General features: G+C 35.8%; 1 long non-coding RNA gene across 1 annotated transcript in view; it reads right to left on the bottom strand.

The window, feature by feature from the left end:
* Positions 1 to 18478: 18478 nt before the first annotated feature.
* Positions 18479 to 24371, bottom strand: part of LOC107311652 (uncharacterized) — a 63066-nt gene continuing 57173 nt past the window's right edge. Inside the window, exon 3 of the long non-coding RNA XR_001554178.3 lies at positions 18479 to 18585. This is a non-coding gene — a long non-coding RNA (uncharacterized LOC107311652). The remainder of the gene's footprint in view (positions 18586 to 24371) is intronic.

The following is a 24371-nucleotide window of genomic DNA, read 5'->3' on the forward strand; positions in this document are numbered from 1 at the left end:
AAAATGATTCTGCATTCTTGAAATGAAAGAACTATAAGATTAGTTCTAACTGCAGAAAAGCTGTACCGAAGTGCCTTTCCATACTGCTCAAGCATATACTTTCCTGAGAAAAGGTTTGTTACCTTCAACTTTCTACGGATAGAGCCATACTTTCCCACCACTCTAAGACTAGAAATCCTGGTGAAGATATCTTAAGTACTGCTGACATTCAACTTACAAACAGACACACATCTGTGTTTATTATCAATAAAACTGTTCTTCCAAGTCTTTGACAGCAGATGAATTGAAATGACCCCAATCCAGCTTCTCCAAAACAAAATGTCACTTAAACACAGAGAAAAGAGTTTAAACAAATGAAAGGCACTTTACTCAGCTTTTGACTTTCCTTTTGAGCCTCAATAAATTCAGCTTTATTCTTCTATTTCTATCAATAGGGTATTTGGGGATAGGTGAGACAGGTTGTTCTGTTTCAACTTGCCAGTGTACCCCTCAGTCAGTCATCATATCCTGCCTATGTTGACAGCTGAGTTAACCACCTTTCTTCCCTCAAATCAGTGTCTGAAAAGCTGTAATGTCCTGCTTGGGGATAGAAACAGTAAACCTGCCCACCAATTTGATACCTGACAGAGGCAATTTCCAATTTAGAGCTCCCTTCATTGTTTTCTTTCATGTTTGTTTTCCTTTGCAATCAGGCAAGACAGTAACAATTAGGGAAAGTGAGATGCATATGGTAAGTATTAATAATATGCATAGCTCCTACACATCCCAAAGTAGTAAAAAGCAGGCATTACTAGGGGAGACAGCCTCATTCCTTCATTTTTTTCATGGTTTTATTGGTCACAAGAAAACTTGATTTCTTGTTCTTCATTGTCTTGAAATATACTTATTTAGTAGGATATTTGAAGTGCAGACACTTTTGGATCAGCCCACACTGTATGAATGCTTTCTATGGATAGAGTAGCAATAGCTGTATCTAATAGATTTTACTTGAGTAGCTTTTCCATTAAATAAACAGCAAATTGCTTCTAAATATAGCTGGAGATAGTCTACTTTCAAGACACTCTCCCTCTAGCAAGCAGAAGTGGAACTTTACCTACCCACATCTCTGAGCTTCAGCTGCTCTGAGCAGGGCTTCACTTTTGATATTGTGTTACATTGTATGTTTCACCTGCAGGAGATAAGGTATGTTGCAACACAACACTTGTTGTCACCAGTAAAATACGATATGTTTAGGCCAGTATGACCCACACACAGCTCATTCCTTTGCTTATCCAACATACAAGCAAGGTGGAATCATAACTACTTGCCAAATCCAAATGAAATGTGAAAAAAAGAGCTTCAGCACTGCTAAACAATACTAACACTTTTACCGAATGACAGTGAATGCTGTATAACAGAGGTCATCCTTATTGCTCAATTGAACAGCAGCAAGAGAACTGTAAACTTTCATCATAACTGGCTAAACATCATATCACTTTGAAACACATCACAAGTCTGGTTCAAGATATTTCTAGTCTATTCTTGTTTCTTTCCTTTTCACCTGTCAGTCTGTATCAAAAGCTGAAAGAACCATTCCCTGAAGTCTTTTTCTTTTACTACTAGATATAAAGAGGATAAGTAGCCCGAGGCTTAATGTTTTTCAAGCTTTTAAATACTTTTTATCTCAATTTAGAATGTGTATGTATCACTTCTTTGACAATTCAGAAGTAAATGATCCCCAGTTCAAACTGTGACTTTTCAGATCAGATCTGCTGGATAAAAATTTGTTGGGATGATATGGAATTCATTTGCAGTAGATGATTACTGAAACTGACAGAAGTAAGGATTCATTGAAAAAAGAAAAGCAAATTCCAGAGATCCAAAAACCCTAAACATGGCAACGTGTCAAATTGTCAAATAGAATGTCTTTATTCATAGGTCATACACCTAATTGTTTTGTTCAGTGACAAAGGGATTAGCCAAAATGTAATCAGACACCTGCACTGTTCCATTCTGAAATGCTATTTTCTCTTTTTCTTTTTTTTTTTTTTTTTGGAAAACAAAAAAAAAAAAAACAAAAAAAAAAAACAAAACAAAAAAAAAAAAAAAACCATTATCAGTCAGCAGAGAAAGATCAGAATAATGGTGCCAGGAACCAAACAATCAGTAAGGATCAGCCATAACATGCAGGCAGCTCCTTCTCAAATTCATTGTTTTATTTCTGTGGTCAGCATTTAAAGCATCAGACATGAATTAATAAATATTGATGGCTCCAAAGTCCTCACAATAAAGATCTTTCTGCAGTACTAAGCTGAATGAAGAGACGTGATAGGAAAAACATCATCATTTCCTGTAACTGGACATCAACAAGGACAATTGTCTTCATCTATTAATTAATTGTTAGAACAGACTGAATAATTCAAACTGAAATATTCATTTGACAAGTCTATTCTTTTACTGATTACCTTTTTGAGAAAAGTCATGGCCTCCTTAAACTCATTGCTTCAAAGGGTGGGCAGACCATGAATAATTTAGTTCATTCATATATTTTCCATTGAAATTTGTATAATTGTTCTTCAGGTTTATTTATTGACTTAAAACAAAAGGAATGAGTGAACAAAATCTTCTCACACAAATTTTTTATGAATTAAAATTTTAGACATGTCTCATGAGACCAAGCATAAGAATTAGGGATCATCCATGACATTAAGTACACTCTTCAGGAAGAGTAAACTTGGATAGCAGGGAAACTACTGAAAATTAACTCAAGTTAGAAAAATAACCAATCTATCAGAAATTAATAGATATAAATCACAGAATATGGATTATTCAATATTGCCAAAAAATATTAAAAATTTTCTCATTTTTTTTCAATCTGCGTACCTACTCAGTTTTCTCAGAGAATATTCAGTTTTCCCTTCCTGTTTTGATAGAACTGCCACCAAGCAGCTGCAGTGGAAGAAAGAAAGAAAATAACCCAAAAAACAACTAAAAGAACTAGTCTTTTCTAAAAAGAGAATTTTGTGAATGAAATGCTGGAAAAATCAGTCAGGACTGCTCAAGTACTTCCTAATTTGTTCGCTTAACCATATCACATCAAGGATAGCTATTTTAGTAGTAGTATCATAGAAACTGTTGGCCACTTCAGACTGAATGACATAGCTCCAAGAAACTGAACTCCAAGAAAGCATCATACAGCTAAAAGACATAAATGGTTTACCGTGTTGATTCTACCAACTGAAAGCATATTGCAGTACATCCTCATGAAATTTTAGAGCAAAAAATTATTTATACTTCTATATTGACCAGTGACATGCTCACCAAAACACACTAATTACACTGCTGAAGGTTAAAAATTATGTGTGCCAAGCTGCTTCTGTCAGCACTTATCTTTAACTGTAAAATTCATAACAGTTTGAGAACATTAAATCAGTTGTGGGATAATTTGGCCTGTTCTGCAATGACAAATCAACAGAGAATATTTGATCCAGTGGCTTTGAGAAAAGGTATGATTAGAAGCAGTGAGAACATAAATATTTCATGTAAGTGTCTGGCCGACAACAGAGAAAACAGCAGGAAGTACCTTAATCTAATAGACCCCCACCCTCTCTGCTTGACAAGGAGATGAGGACTAATACAAAAGACCTCTTAAAACTTTAGCATGGACTATTATTATGTATTTCAAGGTATTTATTAGGTATTTATTATGGCAGCACCTGCCTGTGCCACCAGACTCTGAGAGAATGTCAACCTTTCCTAGCCTACGTTCTGGCTCATATGGCTTTTATAACGACCATAAAAAAAAGCTGTAGGCTCAAACTTGGTTAACAAGAATTTCAGAGGGTAATTTTCATTTGTACAAAGGTAATTCTGATGTTGGGAGATTTTGGTAAGAGCTGCACACGTGTCATTTTTACATCTGCATATCTCTTTCTCAGCTGTTTTTCCCTCAAGGATTTCTTAGATACTTTGGTTTATTTAAAGCACAGTGAAAACAAACAAGCAAGAGGAAATATTTTTTCTTCCTTTTCTTTTTTCTTTTCTTAAACTCACATTGTATTTTTAATATTCTCAATGTTCTCTTCACTTTCTTGTTTCTAGAACAAGAAACAAATATACGAATAAAATTCAGTTTGAAAATGAGACAAGATGATTGCTAAAAAAAATTCTGATAATATGGGAGTAAGTCAGTAGATAGCTGTGACCAGTGTTGAGTAAATAGTGACTACACTACTTGTACAGGCAAACACCACACAGCAACAAAAGTACTGTAAAAGTTGAAGCTTAAAGCAGAAAACCAAAAATTTGTGTCAAAAGCATGTGATCTGTGAAAGCAGACACCTCAGAGCATTACAGCAGGTACTTCCATGCTGTATATATGATATTAAAGAAGTTCAGCAGTAACTGTAATACTATGCAAAAATTTATTGACACAAAGAGCATATTCCTATATTTAGTTTTGGTACGACAAGTGTATTTAGAGGCTCCTTCATGAGGGTGGGCTTACTGGTGTATGGCTCAAGGTAAACAGGAATATAAGATGTTACTGTCTAAATAAAGTAGACATACAGTGATTGAAAAGGAATGGACTGGGACAGGAATTTATCTTCTATCTGAGAGGGATTTTGAAAGTACAGTTCATGACAAGTAGGTCTGTCAGTTTCTCTAAGTACTTGTCTGACTGTCACAGACTGAATCTCCTCAGAACATACTTTGTTGTCTCTGAGAAGTGTCTGCGTCTGAGCTTCCCTGCTTGTTCTCTGTGATACAGAAAAAGGACACCTGGGAGAGGACTTAGGCAAGCAGTAGCCTCCTCTCAGAGTTACACGTGGGAATTATGGTAGAGAAAGTCCAATAAACCGGAGCTTCTCCTGCTGTCCTGCACTTAGAAGCAACTAGAGGGAAAAAACATCTTGCAGCTGAAGTAGACCAGAATGCAACAGGCATTTCAGAAATAGAGCAGTCTGTCCCAGACCAGAAGAAATAAAAGTGGTATATTTCCCATAAGTACAAATGAAAAATTGTATTTGAGACAGGATGAGAATGAGATTTGATACAGAGGAAAAGTAGCTGGGGAGCAGTATTCAGGAGCAGCTGGTGTGAAAACAAATAAGGATTTGAATGATGGGATTGAGTAGTTTATTTGTAGAAAGAAGTGGCAAATCAGTCCATTCTTCCTGGAGCAGCTCTCATCTCAGTCTGTATGAAGCAGACAGAGTTAGAGTTTCTGTATCCCTCTACTGTCAAACAACATAACAGTAGAAATCCACCAGAAGAAAAAAAAAGAAAAAGAAGAAGGGGGAAAAAAAAAAAAAAGAAAAAAAAAAAAGAAAAGAAAATCTGGGGATGAAGTGGGGCTATGTTTTAGGCAGGGTCTCTCCTCATTCACTGACAGTGTCAAAGACAAAGATGTCAAATGCCAGTACAAAAGCTAATAGGATTATAAAATCTTTCTTCTATAACAGGAGAAAAGAAACTGAAGTTGAGATAAAAGAGAATAAACCCTTTAATACTGTGACAATGGGTGGCCATAACTACTTTTATATAAATCATCCACATACCATGTCAAAAATGAGGTGTGGAAAAGCAATTTTTCCGTTTTATGCAAGTTGAATAGTACTGGTAGCTTTAGCAAATGCACGAAGAAAACCTCATCCTAAGTAACACCTAAGGAATTTGATTAAAAATTGGATTGAACATTAAAAACAGTGACTGAGCTGTAACTTTTGTAATGTTGTAGTACTGAGGGTGTGCCACCAAATAAGGAAACATGCACATACTTTCTACCATTCTATCTTCATTGAACATACTTTCTTAATCCTGAAGTCAGTTCCTGGGTCTGTCTTTGTAAATAACTCAAGCCTGTGTCCATGTTTCTCCTTCACAAGTGAGATTTCATTTTGTTGATCCCACACCAATTAATCATGAGGAAATATTTGAAGGAGATCTTTTTGGCTAACTCTACTAAATGCTTTTCAAGTGTAGTGACAGTGTGAAAGAGACACTGCAGACAATCACACTCAACAAAACAAACTAGCAGGTAACTCCTGAAAAGCTGTGGAGCAAACTTGAGGAAAGGGTGAGTAAGTAGAGTTAACTGATGGGGATGGTCAAAGAGGTTTCACAGTCAGATATTTTCAGAAATTGAAAATCTATTGCCAGAACCAGACATCAGAGCATAACTAAAGTCTATGGGTAAAAAATTCTGTTTCCTTTGTCTGCACTGGTAATGTGTTGGGTTTTGTCTGTCTGAAACCAAGGATAATACCTGCAGAAGATGAGACTTTTGATAACTTGCTTCCGTCCTATTTCAGGTGGAAAAACATAGCAGAAATAAGCTGGTAGTTCAGAGACCAGCAAAAAATTTTTGTTCCCGGTGGCTGCATCTTGAAGGCTATTAAGAGTGCTTAAAATACAAGTGAGTCATGCAGAGGTGACCACTTAGCACACTGAAGCTCAAAAAATTGCCTTCCAGTTTAGAAACTGAAATTGGATCAGGCTTTGAGGGTTTGGGTTGTTTGGGGTTTGGGTTGGCTTTTTTTTAAGAGGGAAGAGGGATTTGTCCTTTGTTTCCTTCTTAAGCTTGTACAGTAATGTTATTTCATGTCGCAACTTCTTAAAAGGAAAACAAACATCTCTGAAGTCAATTATGACAAAACTGATATCCAAATTAAATTTAATACGGAAAGACACAAAGCAAAGAAGCGTTTGAATAAAATCCAGTAGAAAATGGAAATCAACTGATGAAAGAATAGTTTTCCATTCTTAATATAGGAGAAGCTGGTGATTCAACTGCCAGAACAGAACAAAGTAAAATTGAAAGCATTTGTGGATAAGAGAACAGAACCTAGTGGATATTTTCAGTAAGCATAAAAGCTCTGTTACCGCTATAGTGCAAAGATAATGGTTTCTACCTCTACAATTCCTTGAAATGATTGTTTTTCAATATATAGTATAAAAGAAACAAAGACTAATAATTACTTGTCAGCACTGATGAAGCATGACAGGCATCAGCTGTTGGAAGGGGAATACCACTTCACTGCTGCATTTGATAGTAGCAGACTGCATACAATTTATATTGTTCGCCTAAGAAATTGGCTAAGGACCATAACAGAAAGGACATCTGAAGGTCAGGATAAACAAACTGTCTATGTCTCTCTAGTTAAAATTTATTCAGAGATTCTCAGTCACTGAGATAATTTAAGACTGCATAGAATAATGTTGCAAATGATAAAATGGATAGCTCTAGTGTCAGTTCACAAATAAAGTTCAGAAAAACTTTGACATTTTTCCAGGAAGAAGCATCTCAGAGTATTTTATTCATTAGTTTCTTAAATACCAGTTTCTTTTTGAACTCAAGAAGACCTTTTTGGAAGGTCTTTAAAGTATGTTGACAGAATCACAGAATGTTGGAGATTAGAAGGAAACTCTGAAGACCACCTAAACCAATATCTCCTGCTAAAGCAGGTTCCCTAAGAGTACATTGCACAGCAAAGTCTCTGAGAAGATTTTGAATATCTCCAGAGGAGATTCTGCAGCTTCTCTGAACAGCTTGTTCCAGTGTTCTGTCACCTTCACAGTATAGAAGTCCTTTTTTAAGTTCAGGTAGAATTTTCTGTGTTCCAGTTTGTGGTCTATAGACAAAAGATTGGCTAAACTACTCAGGAGAACAGTACTAGGCAACAAAAACTTTCACTCTTAAGCTGACAGTTGAACACAACACAGGGAAGAACTAGATGATGTTATGAGAAAAGTGTAATGTTTCCCCAGGACTTTAACTCACCGCTGAACCTGTAATTATTTTTTTACTCCATAAAAATATTTTGAGACTAATTAAAATAATGGCTGTTCAGGGACAGTACTAATGATTCTTAAGTCCATTTTGTATGTATGAAAAGACTGGTCAGCACCAGTACTTTCTGACAGATTCATATCTATAGATTTAAGGGATATAGGAGATGAAGTATTTAGCCCTCATTTGATCCTCCTAAAACAACTCCCTATCCTTCTTGTGATGGGGGCTCCAGAACTGGACAGAGTACTCTTGCTTACTCCTATCTAATACTCCGTTTCTGTGGATAATTATAGGTGGATGTTAAAATTAGAGGAAAATAACCACAGAATATTCCCATTCTTACTGCTGGTCACAACGGGCTGCCAAAATACAGATCTCTTTGTTGACACAGTTTCCATTATAGATGTAATACAGACAGAATAACTACAATGTAAGATGGGGAAAGTGTGTCTTTTTTTTATTAGTGTCTTGAGGGGGCACATTTTCTTGGTTTTGAAAAATATATATAGCTCTATCACATTCACTGTAGGAATTTCCCAGAGAAATTTCAAAAGAACTCTTCCTCTTGTAAATAGGTCAATTTTCTTGCAAGTATCTATTCCAGAAAAAAGGTGAATGTATAAAAATTGAAGGTGGCTGTTACTGCGCACTGGTTGCACCTTTCATTTCACACCTTGTCTACACTATGGATGTTTTTGGGTAAGTTTCACACCTAGACTAGAGAACCCATTTTGACTTCTGTCAGCATTTTAGCACCATATAGATTAGAACTGCATGCACAGTTCTCAAAACACTTCTAGAATGTAGATAGTAGCATAGATACTTTCTAAGTCCAAACTTCAAATTCAAGCTAACATTAGGAAGAAGGCAATTCCTACATCCAAATCTCCTTAAGTAATAAAAGCTTACTGCAGCTTTATATACCATTGCAATTTGTACACCTCAACCACTCATCCTTTGGTTTGCTTCCAATGTAGCTGTAGTGCAAAATAAAGAAATTCAGTGAGTAATGACTCTAAGTTTTCTTCCATGATCAGTGTGGAGGATTATGCAATTAAATGAAGAGTCTTCTGAAAAACAAAACATATGAGAATTGGTGGCATTTTCTGCTGAATATTTTAGGAGACAGTCACAGTTTCTTACTATTACTGCATACATTTAATTATATTATTCCATATCATTTGGTTAATATCACCACCCTCAAAAAACTACTACTGAGAATAAACAAACAAACAATCAAATAAATAAAAATCAGAGATGACATATACTAATGGATTTGATCTATGCTTTCCCTTTGCCAGGAGGCCCCAGTGCTCAGCTGAAGCCCTCCTTCACAGGCTTCAGCACCCTCTGTGGTCATGGCTCAGATAATCATCTCTTCTGCAAGTGTCTGTCAGAATGAATTGTATATTAGTGTTATTATCAGGAAAGGTTGTTGCTGTCAATAAGTATTGAAATGCTTAACCTTGCTGCATCAAGTTTAGGCACCACTGAAGCTTTTGTAGCACAAACTTAAGGTAGGCACATATCATGGTATGAAAGATTATGCTGAAGGAGAGAGTGTGTTACTGAATAAGTTCTTATCTATTGGTTATGTCTGTTTATGATTTAGTCACATTTTGGGTTGCAGGTAACATTTTAGTTTCCAACTCTTGAGACCATCCAAGACCAAACTCTTCAAAGGCTTTGACGCTTAGAAACAAATGTGTCAAAATGCATCCTTTCTGAGACCTAATGAGCAGGAAATACAAAAGCATTAGCAACATAACTGATGCTTACTGGATATTCCCAGTAGAGGAAAATCACTGTTGCTTCAGCTGCTTCAGAGAATGCAGAAAATATAAACTCCTCCTACCCAAAGTGTTCACAGCACTGGTAGCAGTAGCAGTGTCTAGTAGGCATATGCAGACTTTCATATTTAAAACTTCTGAAGGTCAAAACATTCGCATCAATTTAATCTGAGTTTTGGGTGTTCATGGTATATGGCTTGGCATTCTTCCCTTTTTGAGGTTTATACCCATAAATACAAAATAATTTTTGAATGGTATTAGGCAAACATGGATGAACCTAGAGACTGAATCTTGTCAGTAAGGATGCTTCAGTTGAGTTTTTTTTTTAGCAAGGCACAAATCAAGCACTGTGTTACTGAAAATACTTGGGATATTCTTAAAACTGATAGGTTTTAAAAGGATGGTCTAAAGCATCAAGGTTGATTTCTACCAGGTTGGGTGATCACCAGTATAAATTCAGATTTTGTAATTACTAGTACTAATATCTGACATTCCTGGTCTGTAAAAAGACACTTGCTAGCTGCATGTTTACACCATATGTTGCACATAAAAGGAAGCTTGCTGTGGGAACGTAAAAGGCCATGCTCAGAAGGCAGGAAAGTCCAAAGCCTGAGGTGACAAATGCCAGTGAATTCCTCACCCTACGCTTATAATCTTAGAATCTCAACAGCTTTCATTTGCTCAGGACTTTATAAATACTCTTACATATCCTTTTTCCTTCCAGCTCTGGGCACAGTAGGGTAAGTTTTCATCTACCCACAGTGTACAGTGCTAACACTGTGTTAGGAGGACTTTATAGGAAAGATGATTTGCCATCCCCCCCTGTGGAGCAGATTGTGCTCATGGAAAAACAAATGACTTGAGGACATGATCATTCCCTATCTCAAATGGTGGAAGAGAAATAAGAATCAGCTGGGAGGGATGGAGGGCAGCAGCTGTAAAGGCACTGATTGATTGGTGTGGGAGGGTCTCCCATACAAAACTGACATTGATCTATCTTTTAATCTAACAGCACATCAACAAATCTTAAGGCAATCAATTTTAATGGTATTAATAGTCCCATTCAAATTATTCACTTTCTACCTTAATTTAGGAGGTTGGCTTCATATTTCCTCAGCAGATTTGTCAAATCATTATTGCTATTTCTCTGAGACCAGCTTTCCTTATTGCTTCATTTCTTTAGCATTCGCTTCTTCAAAGAGTGTTACAATTTCCTCCCAGCACTGAATAATTACTAATTCATTCATTTTCTTCTTTTTGTGATAATCTTTCTTCTTTCTATAAATCATTTCCATGTTGGCTTTTTTTTTTTTTTTTTTTTTTTTCCTTCTGGCAAAGCACAGCCAACTTCAACATGTCTTAATCCAACACAAACTCTGATCAGTTTAGATAATCTTTGTCACTCCTGAGTCAAGGTTGGGCACAGGTTAGGACTCTCCATTCTAGTAATTGCCTTTGCTTCATCTGTAATTTGTTCTCTTGAATAAACCATCAGTTCTGCTTGTTTCTTTTTCCCACTGCATTTTTTTTTTTTCCTTATCCAGTGGCCATGGGAATCAAAAGGAAATTTTACTCTGGCAACAACAGGCACTACTTAATTTTATCACATTCCAGTGTTTTGAACTGAGTGAGAGGATGAAATGAAGCAGGGCTAGGAAGAAACACTTCAAGACAGAAAGCAATAACTTGAGCAGCAAGCTCACACAGCTTATAGCCCTGCAAGCATATGATCATCTTTCATGGCTGCTTAAGTCTCTGGAATAAGTGAATAAATAATAAATAAATGAACAGAAGCCAAATTACAGTATTCCTTTAGCCAATAGCCACAGAGTGATGCAGTAACATTAATTTCCATTTCAACTTGTTTCTAAATAAGATACAAATGTAAATACATGTAAATGTAAATACATGTAAACACCATATGTATAAGCCATATATCCCTGCTCTTTAGGGACTACATCTTCAGTTAAGAAATTACAGTTAACGAAATGCAATTAAGTAAACATATCTTTAGTTTCAAATACTTTCCTAAATTCAGAAAATTCAAATATTTTTAGAAAAGGCATTTCTGTTTACTGTTTGTTTGGAGTCTAAGGTATTTTTATTTTCACATATTCTTCCATAAGGATTTGCTACTGACCACTTCAAGAGACAGGCTTAGTACGCTTATCATCTGACACAGTAAGATAAATCTTACATCACAATGTGGGTCCTCTTCATAGAATCATAGAAGTTTAGTTTATTACAAGTTTATTACAAATCTTAATCAAAGAGATGGGGAAGGGGAGGACGGACAATTTAGGGTGATGGGAAAGGGAAGGTGGGCAATAGAAAAGATAGAAAGAGGCAAGAATTGCGTAAAGCAGGGATGGCCACCACCAGGATCCAGCAGCGTCCCATTGCGAGACGTTCCAATGGTCCAAGGCAAAAGCACAGGGGAGGAGAGCAGCAGCAGCATGGCAGGCCTTGGGCAGCAAGTGGGTAGCAGGAAGGAGCTGCAGGATAAGTCCAGGAGCAGGTAGCAGGATTCAAGTAGCAGGTCCAAGTGAGTCCGTCAGCAAGCAGGACGTCCATAGTGAGGGATCTGATGGCAGACACCTTCTTGGTCTTCTTCAGCATGCAGATGTCGGGTCGTGAGGAATCTGACATCAGAAACCCTACTTAGTCACATTGTGAGGATTCTGATGTCAGAAAACCTAACTTCATTGCTGCTGATCCCTTTTCTATCCTCCTTTTTCCTGCCTATGTAACATTCCTGAGTGCTTGGGTAAAGAGCCATGTGCAGCACTCCCTGAGATGACCATGTTGCTTGAGATAAACCCACACAAAAGACCACTTCATGGCCATTCATCTGCAGCTTATCTCTCTCTCATTGCCCCTGGCCTTGTCCATCTGTGTCCCTCAGACAAAAGATTTCTCAACCCTTGACCAGGATTTGCTTGGACTTGTTCATCTGTGTCCTTTGGCAAGCTTTCTGTCAATGGCATAAAAGAATAGTCTCTTACAATTTGTCACACAGACATCCATAAATATTTCATAATTTTGATATTTATCTCACCTAACTTAATATTTTTACAATATCTGAAAAAATGACCTCATCTTGAAACAACCAAGTTACCTTTCAGGAAGTCTTATCTTCTCTGTCTATTGAAGACAAACAGTCTGACCTTTTAAGACTGAACTTCAGCCAGCTTGTCAAGGGTGCAGTCACTTGTGTGAAAATCTCTAGTGTCTATGGCTCGTGTCTGTACAAACAAATTAAATTCACAAGTTAACATGATCATAAAGTTTCAGAGGGACCACTAGAGATCATCTAGACCAAATCCCTGCTAAAGCACCTTCCCACGGGGAAGTGACCAAGTAGGTTTTGAATGTCTCCAGAGAAGGAGACTTCACAACCTCTTTGTGCAAATTGTTTCAGATCTGTCAACCTTGTCAACCTCAAAATAAAATTATTTATATAATAAATAATTAAATATATACATAATATATATTTTTATTATTATTATATTTTATATAATTTATATATTATATATATAATATAATATATATAATATATATAAAAATATATAAAAGTATATATTTTTATTATAGTATATATTATATATAATTTTATTATAGTAAATATATATAATAAATAATTAAATATATATTCCTTATCTTCAAATAGAATTTCCTAACTTCCAATTCATGCCCATTACCTCTTTTTCAGTTTCTGAGCAATGTTGAAAAGAGCCTGGATCCATCCACTTGACACTTGCCCTTTAAATATTGATAAGCATTATTAAGATCCCTTTTCACTATTCCTTTCTCCCAGCTGAGCAGTCCCAGCTCTCAGCTTCTGCTCACAAGGAACAATCTCAACACTTCCAGTCATTTCTGGGGCCCTCCACTGGGCTCTCTCTATCAGTTTCCAGTCTTTCTTAAACTGAGGGGCCCAGAACTGGACACAGTATTCCAGATGCAGCTTCACCAGGGCAGTGTAGAAAGAGAGGAGAAGCTCCACTCATCTGCTGACCATGTTCTTTCTAATGCAGTCCAGGATACTATTCAACTTCTTGATCGCATGGTCAACTAATTGTCTACCAGGACAACTAGGTCCTTCTCCTCATTTCCAGCAGGTCAGCCCCTAACCTGTAGTGGTACATGCAGTTTTTCCTACTCAGGTGTAGCATTCTGCACTTGCTCTTGTGGAACTTCATCAGATTCCACTCTGCCCAGCTCTCTAGCCTGTCTAAATCTTGTTGAATGGCAGCACAGCCTTCTTGTGTGTCATCCACTCCTGCCATCTTGCTGAGGGTACACTGTACCTCTTCATCCAGCTTATTTAAGATGTTAAATAAGACTAGATCCAGTACCAGATCCTGAGGAGTACCTCCTTCTACAGGCCTCCAACAAGACTCTGCTCCACTGATCACAGCTTTCTGAGTTCTCTTAGGCAACCAGTTCTCAGTCCACCTCACTGTTCACTTGTCTACCCCACACTTACTAAGCTTACATACAAAAGTAATTTAAACAACTAAACGAATCCTATCCTTACAAACTAAACCTGAAGATTCGACATTACCCTGCCATAGTCATTAAACAAGAAGATAACTTAAGTCCATGAGAGCATTTTAATATATCTGCTCTATGACTCTTTCATACTCCAAAAGAGTTCCCTTATTCAGATTTATAAGGGAACTTCAACAACTGACACCATACATGCATCCTATATTTGCTTATGTATGAGCCTGGACACTTAAAACACAGAAAATGAAGGGAACATTTCCCAGAGACATTAAAAAGTAAACAGAAATTCTTCCCAGCAGTTTACTGGATCAACTATCTTTTTTTTCTTTTTTTTTTTTTTTCCACTTTTTATTGAGAAAAGGCAGAGAAAGGGAACAGAGGAAACTCAGATTAAGCTGGAAGAGAAACAGAAAATGAAAGAGATAGAAGAAAATAAGGAGAAGAGTAATGGGAAAGAAAAGCTTATAAGGAGATAAAAAGGGTAAATGAAAATGAAAGTATAGAGATACATCCTATTATGAGGGATGAATAATTTTATAACGAATGTGTTCACAAGGAAAATAGAAGATTTTCCTTGAGAACGCTCAAAATGAAAAGAAGGCTTTTTCTTTTTTTTCTCTTTAAGATGTTACAGTGAAAGAATTGCTGTTAGTGTACCAGAAAGGAGATAATTTTACCAGGAAATCATCATTAGCACAACTAACTTATAAAAAATCATTGCAGAATTTACTCAGAAACAATATGAACTTCATGGTACAGTGTAATTATATGACAACTGCACAGCAAATTATATGGCAGTTGCCATTAATAACATGGGAACACAACACAAAACATTTTAAAATTTATCACAGTTTGATATTTTCAATATTTGCTTCTGAAATTCAGGTATGCTTTTGAAATCCATAGTACGTTTGGCTCTACACTTACTAAGATCATACTAAAAAAATCCTGTAGCCTAAGTTTACTATACTAGTGATGAACTGATGAACTAGCTGTGCATAATCACAATGTTGATTAATTAATGCATTTTTAAAGCCCAAATTACAGTTTAGAATTACATATCAAACTGTAAGATATGAAGACAAAGTACAGTGTAATTGCAGTGTATCTGTAGGATATGGAATGTGACTGCAAAGTATCAGTAATCCAAAAGATGTACACTTAATAGTTGCCCAACACTGCACTAGACAGTGCAGTGTTTAAACGTAACCTCATTAGTCCCCAGAAAGTGAGAATATGTTCATTAAATCCCAGATGGACGAAGAAATGAGAATATTTAGAGGAACAAAACTTGATAGATCATCTCTGAAAATGGTGAGAGAAAAGTGAGAAAAAGAACCTGAAGTCCATTGGGATGTTAAAGTCTTAATCTTATCTAGAAGTTTCTTTCCTCTGTAGTTACCTCTTCAGTGTTAAGCATTATTGTTAAAACTTCTGAAGTTTTCAAAAATCAACAAATGCCAAAAATCTTTATAAGATTCAATCCTTCACAGCCATTTAGTTAGAAAAAAATACTGAATGTCGTTCTGCGCTTTGTCTATGCTGCTAGATCCATATGGCCAGAAACTGAGAAGAGTTGGAGGAGCCTTACAGAAGCATATGTATGCAGTGGCTGCAATCCTTCACCCTGCTCAGCAGTCATACTACTGTTTCCCAACACAGGGATTTCTCATTGATTTGACTTGAAAATTAAAGCCAGACTTGTCATTTCTGACTAAAAAGGAAAAACAAACAAACAAACAAACAAACCTTGAGCAACAAAAAGGCTGTATGAGAGCTCTGTAATGACTTTAAAAAGAGAGAGGGAGATTTGGTTATCAAGTATGAATAGAAAGGCTGAGCTTGCTTGGTTGTCTAGAAACTGTTGTGAGCCATTTTAGAGTTTACTGTTTTCCAGTCTTTCTGTTTTTCTTTTATCTTCTCTTTCAGTTAAAGAACACAATTGTAAATTGTCTCTTCCATTCATTTCAACTCATCTCTCATAATTATGCCTCCTTATTGATGTGTTATTAATACCTTTGAATGCCAGGCATGGCGTAAGAACTTAAAGTCCTATGAAATGAATACATATATGAGATAGGTTTTCCTGTGCTCTTATTTTACAGAATTTTGACAAGTAATTTACTAGACAATAAAAAAAATACAGCTTTTCTATGAGTTAAGAGCTTGGTGTGTTTTGATTGAGAAACTGGAATTATTGTAGGGTGAGTCTGAAATTCATTTCTACAATATTGATTCAAGAGGACAGTTAAGTCCGTCATAGCAAGATAGAGGACTGCTTTATGACCTTTTTTTAATAGATAGAGAAATACAGCTGCAAATTTTCACAACACTTCATCTGTCGCCTCCTTCCTTTCCATTCTGATATTCCCTCCAACATCCACGACACACTAGGGATGCCCTGGAAACAACTAGTGGTTTGTAAAAGCTGTCCTTTCCCATGAGGGCAAACACATATCTCCTGAAAAAGGTTTGGGCAAGAAGGACTGGGCAACTGTCACAGACATCTCAGATGCAGGAAAATGCTTCCTAGTTTCCATGCACAACATGTTGTCTTCCACTGAAATTCAGTATGAATTGACAAGCAGTACATTATATGAGAAAGGGACTTTTATTAGACAAGTCCAGTAATGTTAGGAAAACATATCCACTTAACAAATCCTGGGAAACTGTGGGAAGGAAAAGCTCTAAAATAAGGTATGACCTTATCCCTCCTCACCCTCTTTGCCCGTCCTGTTGGCTGTCATATCTCTGCTTCTGCTTTTCACTCACAGTCTTTGACATTTTGTGTGGATACCGAGATAAGGTTGTAACAGAAGAACAATGCAAGTGGCATGGTAAGGTGTTATCCCTCTCTTCAACTCCAGTTTCTCATCCTACCCAGGAAAAGCACAAACAAATAACAAAGCTGCAGCCTTTTAACAGCTTAGGATCAGGTTCACACTTTCATTCAGGACAGTGCACTAGAATGATTTCTGCTTATCTGAGCCACCAAAGCAATCAAATTTGAAACCAGTTTGTTCGTGTTTTTTTAGTATAACAGAAGTCAACTAGAGCAATTTAGGCCTTTTCTAGGTCTATCTTTAGAGTCCAGTGAATGATAAATGTTAAAATATAATTAAAATAATAATAATAATAATTATGTCCATCCAGTTCAGCAAATTCTCCATTACAGCTAAGTAAGATCTAGCCAATTTTATAGTTCGGGAGGTAAAAACTTAATCAGAAGCATCAGAGCTGCTGTTTTCTGAATACAGAACAAAAGTTTTAAACAGCAGTGGAAAGTCATGAAAATGAAGTGGTATTTTTCAGAATTTTAAAATAATTCTGATGTTTCCTAACAACAGGCAAATAGCCTTTTGACTATTTCAAATAGAATATTTGATCATTTCCTTAAATTAATTAAAAAATCAAAATGCCAAACAAAATCAGCTAACATGTTTTCAGGTATCTTCTTTCATCAACAGGTTTCACTGTATTCCAGGCACTCAACAAATCATTAATGAAGAATAAATTGCCATAACATTTTAAATATTAATTTGTCCTTCTTATTGTTTCTCTGGTTTCTGAGACTTGGAGATATAGAGTCAATTTTCATTATTTGTCTGCAGTGAAATTCACTAGAAACTTAAGTTTTTTTTGGAAAATTTTCATCTGATGCTGGGTTACTGGCATAACTCCATAACTCCAGGAGACCACTGTCTAAACTAATGAAAAAAATGCTTAAAGCAGTAGCAATATTGTCTATTATTCCTTGATACAAATACAACATCTGGTAGAAAAATCGAAACAATTGTGAATAAAATACATTTTTACAGATTAAATATTCTGCTTTCATCAAAAAACACACATTTCCAGAAAAAAATATTGACTTTTGAAAATTTGTTTTTATTTTCATCCAAAAATGCTTTGAATCTGAAATTCTTTCTGATTTTTCTTTCTTCCTTCCCCACTGCATAATCATCCTCTCTGTGGAAAGAAGCTTTTTTTCTTACTTGCTATAGTCTGACTTCAGATCTCCTCTATTATACTTTCCAATGTCTTCATCTTCAGTAGGTAGTGTTTCTTCACTCTGAAGTTACTCATATCTATGAGCATCTATCAAGTCACAACTCAATCTTCTTTTATTTTAAAGGAGCATGAGGGATGAAAGACCTAAGATTATGAACTGTGAATGGGAACCAGAATGGAAAGCCTAGTGTTCTTTATGGGACCTGTCTGTAGCCCTCAGGCAAACCAGCTTATCTACCCTCATGTCTACCTTCATACAGATATATTCCTGGTTGTTTGAACTGCAAAGTCTTTGGGTATGTAGTCACAACCAAATCATAGAGTAGCAACCTTCTCTCCCCCCCAACCCCCCCACCCCGGTCTTTATTAGAGCAACAAAAAGCAGACTTACCATAGTGCAAAGGGATCCACCATCCATCTAGTTAATTTATATTTCTTTAGTTGATAACCGTTCTTATACTGTTCTTTAAAGTTTTTCTTTATTTGCTTGTTTGTTTTCTACATGAAACAGTAAAGATATAAGGATACCTCTTTAGATCACTGCTGACCTGATTTCAGAAAATTTAATATTTATTTCTCATAAGAATCTGAAGTTCTTTTCAATCAATTTCAAATCCCAAGAAAAAAACATGGTAAACAAACAAACAAACAAACAAACAAACAAAACTGTTTCAAACATATATCTTTGTGTTTGTTTGGTTTTTTTGTTTGTTTGTTTTTTGTTGTTTTTTTTTTTTTAACAGTTGCATCACTAGTACAGGAAGTTCTGTTTTTTAGAACATCAGTTACTCTTTTCAAATCAAGCATAGACTTTATCTTTTACATCTTCATTTTTATCATAGAGGAATTTGTACTTTATATATTACTTTTTATATATTTACTCTTGTAAATATTTCTGCAATAATTAAAGTCCTTAAATGGCTGAGGCAAAAGTAAGAGCATCATTTAATGACACATGAACTCTGCTCCATAATGTTTATTGGTTTTTATGTAAATTGAGTTAATTAAACTCAGAGTAAAGGCTAAAGGGTTAATCAAGTCCAGGGCAAAGTGAAAGATCTTTGAAAGCAGTTGTGTCCAGAAACATAATGACAATCAAGTCAAACAATTTTGAGGATATTTCAAAAACAACATACCATGGTAGGCAGCTATAAGTAGATAACATTCTTCTCTGGCTACCCAGTTCTGTCTGTAAACTACGATCATCTATGACAAACTAAACAGTAGTACTTTAGCAAAGAGACCAAAACTATGGAATAAGAAGTTATCACTTTCATCAAGGTGTTACCTACTTTCCAAGTTCTCCTATCATGACTGAAAGTAATATTAAACATTCTAACTGTGCACAGCAAAAAATTCTAGATTTGGATTGTTACATGAAGGTACTAAACTGCATACTTTCATGAGATTCATCAAATTAATTTTCACCTGTTTCAAAAAAAAAAAATATTACCAAGGGCAAGTTTATGTTCCAGTTCACTCCAGAGTGCCTCCAAGATTAAGCTGAATATTAATCCTTACTCCAAAGAAAGAGTATGCTGAAGTGGTACAGAAGACTGGTAAGGATACTGTAAGAAAGTTTGCATTCAGTAGGTCCAATAAATGACTTTATTTTCTATCTTTGTACAGCAAATTCTATTTCAACCCAATGAGTATGGAGAAAGACAAGGAAAAATATAAATGGTTGAGATGAGGGCAGTGACACGTTCCTTAGTGTGACACTCAGATTCAATTTCAAGTGTTAAGATCACTATGGGTAACTTAAAGACTAGCAAATTATTTATACTATCCATCTCACCCTTCTTAGCAGAAGCCTAGAAGTGAAGCAGGTAGGCTGAAATTTCCAAAAGAAATCCATCCCAATCTCCGCATCATAAGACTGTGCAAGGAATGAACTTACTAGCTGGTGCAGATTAAAGTATTTCAGATTTTATGATATAACAGAAAAGGCTACCCATATTGGTACTTACCAAAGCCTGTTGTCCCAGCTGTACCCAAGGATACCTCCTTGCTAGTCTCTCCCCATGTAATTGTTGCTGACTGTTTCTGATTCTAACATTTACCCTTCAGTTCTCAAGGCTTGACCCACAGCTTTAGGGATGACTCAAATATTAACCACAAAAAGATATAAGAAGTAAGATGGGTAGTTTTTACTGGTAAGGTAATCTGCTCGGATTTGTCCTGCATACTAGAATTCTGACAAAAGCAAATATATATATATGCACAAAGGCTCCTGGCAGGTTTGTTTGAGTTTTGTTTTTACAGTCAGCGATCTAATGTGATTTTGAAACTAACTAAAGTGTTCATCATGGATTAAGGACACAGAAAGGCTCTATAACTGGTGCCCTGGTTGGCTTAAATTGTATTGGCGCCTTCCTGCCTGCTTCAGTATCTTAAACTAGGCATGAATCACGAGTAAATTGCCTAGTCTAATCAAATTCCACCTGAATATATATTACATACAGTTGCAGAAGATGTGCTATATCTTGAAAAATGGAAATATTTCAAGGTCTAATCGGATCACTTTAAGTGGAAAAGCAGTGATCACTAATACCAAATGAAATTAGATGGTGGAAAGTACAAAATGCGTTATTAGATAAAGGCAGAGTGATCACTAATATAAATTATTGATCACTACTTCCAAATTCCTCTGTATGGATGACATCTCCTCTGGTGTTTCTAACCACACATCTGTTGTTTTGTGACTAACATCTTTTAACCTTACACTGTCAAAGTACATGCCAAGTGTTCTAAGAATCAATGTGATAGATAAAGCCTAATCCATCACTATTTATTCCTAGTTTTTGTATTTTCTATTAAGCTCAGTGGCAAATAAGTAGATTTACTCCTAAGCTGCAGGATAAAGCTGAGGGTGATTGCTGCAGAAGAAGCAGAAAGTGAAAGAAAAATGTGATTTCAAAGAGCATCTGTAGTCAGGAAGTGAGCGACCATATTTCTTAATGGAGTTTAAATAATCTTTCGCTGTTATACATTCTCAAAGAGATACAACAGGAGGGTAAAGAGTGTATAAGTCCCTGCTGATATGTAGGAGAGTTTAAGAAATAAAAATATTAACAGTGGGCTGAGGGAACACCCTTCTATGAATGGTAATATTCTTATTTACTGGGAAATTTTCAGTCAGGCTAAAAAGATATATTATGCTCAGACCAAGGAAATGCAATGCACTAAATTCCCAGATATTTAGATATGCAAAATCCAGGCCTAGCAGCTGGTGGAGATTACCAGAGCTACAGCAATAAGCATTGACAATACTGAGCCAGTATGTAAAAGGAAGGGAAAAACAACATGCTGACTCACAGAATATGGATCACTGGACTGATCTGCCTTCAGAGAATCACTAAAAACATGTATCTTTAACTTACATTGCAATTTATACTTTATGCTCCTACATTTCTGAGCTAAGTGCACACAACAGATTTTTATTTCACTTAACACCACTCTTCTGTGACTCTGAAGATTTTCTTCCTGACTGTTCTGTCATATTTTTGTGAAACAATCTAAATCTGTTATGTTTATATTATTGCTAGTGGTGATAAGGTTTGGGTTCTTTTTGGATTGTTTGTTCAGAATTTTTGGTGTGAGAAGAAATGATATTAAAATAGAAATTATTACACACTAACAGTATATTGTTGTTTTTTTTTTCCACAGTATTTTTGGTAAATCAACTTGCTGGATAAATATGAGCTACAGATTTATTATTTACTTCAATACTGAAAGAAACAGCATTGGCTTGTGGACCTGAAGTCAATTTAGAATCAACAGGAGGAATATTGATATAGTCATTGAAATTAATAGTGTCATATTAAAGAATATAACCTGTTAACTACCAACATTTATATAATCACTCCTGATCTTATGGAATATAAAAGTTCCATGGTTTAAAATAGTAGTATGAGGAAATCTTTTTTCATTAGTGGATTAGATTTGTTAGATATGCTTTACCAATTTGCAAATCAATGAAAGATGTTTTTGAAAATGCATCAAATTAATTTATTAAAAGCTGTAGTTTAAACTTACAGAAGAACTTACAACGGTAATTAAAGATAAAATCTGTAGTATATATATACCATTTAGATTTGTAAAGAAGATCAACATTTCTGCAAGTGCATTGTACTTTTCTTCACCAATCTGCACTTCCTTCTCTGTACAAGAAAGACTTCATAAAGGGCCATATGAGAACCTATTGACAGATTTAGTCAAGATTGAGTCAAAAATCTTGAGGGAAAAAAAAAAAAGTTCAAGAAAAACATGCTGTAAAGCATATGAGCTTCAGAACAGTTCATCACCCCTCAAATGTAAAAAGATTTACATTTATTATTCTTTTCAAAATTCTATTTGTAATGCCAGTTCCAGATCATATCAAGGAGTTCCACTCCATTTTTTACAAATGGATTTCCCACTGTGTTCACCTTCTCAGCAACCCATCTTTTTCTACCACAAATTTGGAAGCGAATTTCAAGAAAGAATATACAGAAATGGGATATTCAGTTCACCAATGCAAATATTCACCCTAGCAGAGCAAGTGTGGTCATTCAGTTTACAAAATAGAAATGTCATCATGTGGGTTTCTGACTAATTACAACTAAGTAACACAATATAAACTTTGATGTTGCATATCAGCTACTCAGAGGAAATGGCTAATGATTAATGCCTTCAGACAATACTGAAAAACTGCAAATGGAGTCCACTCAAGGAAACAAGGAATCCTGACCTGATCACAGTTATTTCAGGGAACACAGAAGAAAGATGTGTTTATATAAATGATTGACTTCAAATTATTTCAGCAAGGAAGATGATTTATTTATAAATCAGATACGGCAGTTCCCAATACAAAATTAATTCTTACCAGTTATCCAAAAACAAAAATAAAACCAAGTTAATTCTGTCACTATTGACTGTTCATTTATTTGTTAAACCATAGATAAAAATGTTTCCAGTACTTAACCACAGCATAATAAGCTATAGAAAAACAACAGAACATGGATATCTTGAAATACGTATGTTTTGAGTGCTGTCTTTTCTGTAATACATATTTTGAACATTCTGTTGCATTTAAACTTCAACAGTGAATTTTTTGCATGTATAGATAAACTATTCTGAGATGACAACCATATGCGTTATTTTTCTTTCAATATTAAAGTAAGATGAAAAATGTAGCCCATATTGATTTAAAGATTGTCTATATTGCCTCTCAGGAAGTCAGACCACATAGACATATTATCAGCAGGTTATTTTCTGCTGTTTGACAGTAGCAACCACACTGTGGAATTTTATTTCTTTTTATTCAGACATTTGGAATTGTTTGTTTCTGCTGATAATGACTCAGAGTTCCTAACTCATAAGTGCTTGAAAATTTCTTATTTCAGAAAAAAATGACAGAATAACATGAAAGATGCTGTCACTTGCTGTACTTTTCTGCAACCTCTGTGACATATCTCAAGTAAAGAAACAGAACATTTACTCTTTCTCCGTCACTCTGAATAGAGACTGCATTTGATTCAAACAGTTTTAACTCTTTATTATCTGCAGGTGGAAGGGAGCAAATCTTCAAAGGCTACAATAAGAGGTATGGGAGGATGAGTCAGCCAAGCAGGAAAAGCAAATGAAAGACCCACTACCCTTTTTGACTGTAAGGGAGATGGACTTAATAAAGTTGTCCAGGCTGTCTGCAAAGGACGCTCCATTGGGCCCAGACCACACCATCATGCTCTGCACAAACACAGCAGGGCAACCAACTAAATTAATTAAACTGGATTTTCTTTTCAGCAAATTAAATCCAGTAAAAAATGCCACTGTCTCAGCACTAAGCAAAAGAGAAGTGCTTTAGCTGCCCTATGAGGCCCAGCCACAGGATCACAGACCTTCAGCTTAGTTGCTTATTACCACAAACACTCCTTCAATGAATAAAAAACCTACTTAACAAGCTTCAAGTAGAAAAAAATGGAGCAGCAATGGCTAATACTGACTGTCTCACTCACTCAGGAGTGAGTGGCACAATGGCAGAGATCTTATGTGACTGACTGAGCATGAATGTTATTTTCTCAAACGTGGCCTAATATGCCCTGTCAGATTTGCAGGGGGTAAACTAACATCAGTAGGAAACCTTCAGTTAAATCCCTGAGATCCATTCTTTAAAAATCTCCCCATGTGACCCTTTAGAAAGGCATTAGTGCTGCACACAACACCCTCTGTGGCTCTGGCATCTTATTGCCAGAGGAGGAAGATTGTTTCAAAATATCAGAATATGTAAGAAAAATGTAGCC

This window comes from Coturnix japonica, chromosome 3, assembly GCF_054131305.1.
Source record: "Coturnix japonica strain WE chromosome 3, WE-NBRP24, whole genome shotgun sequence".
NCBI classification, from domain to species: domain Eukaryota; kingdom Metazoa; phylum Chordata; class Aves; order Galliformes; family Phasianidae; genus Coturnix; species Coturnix japonica.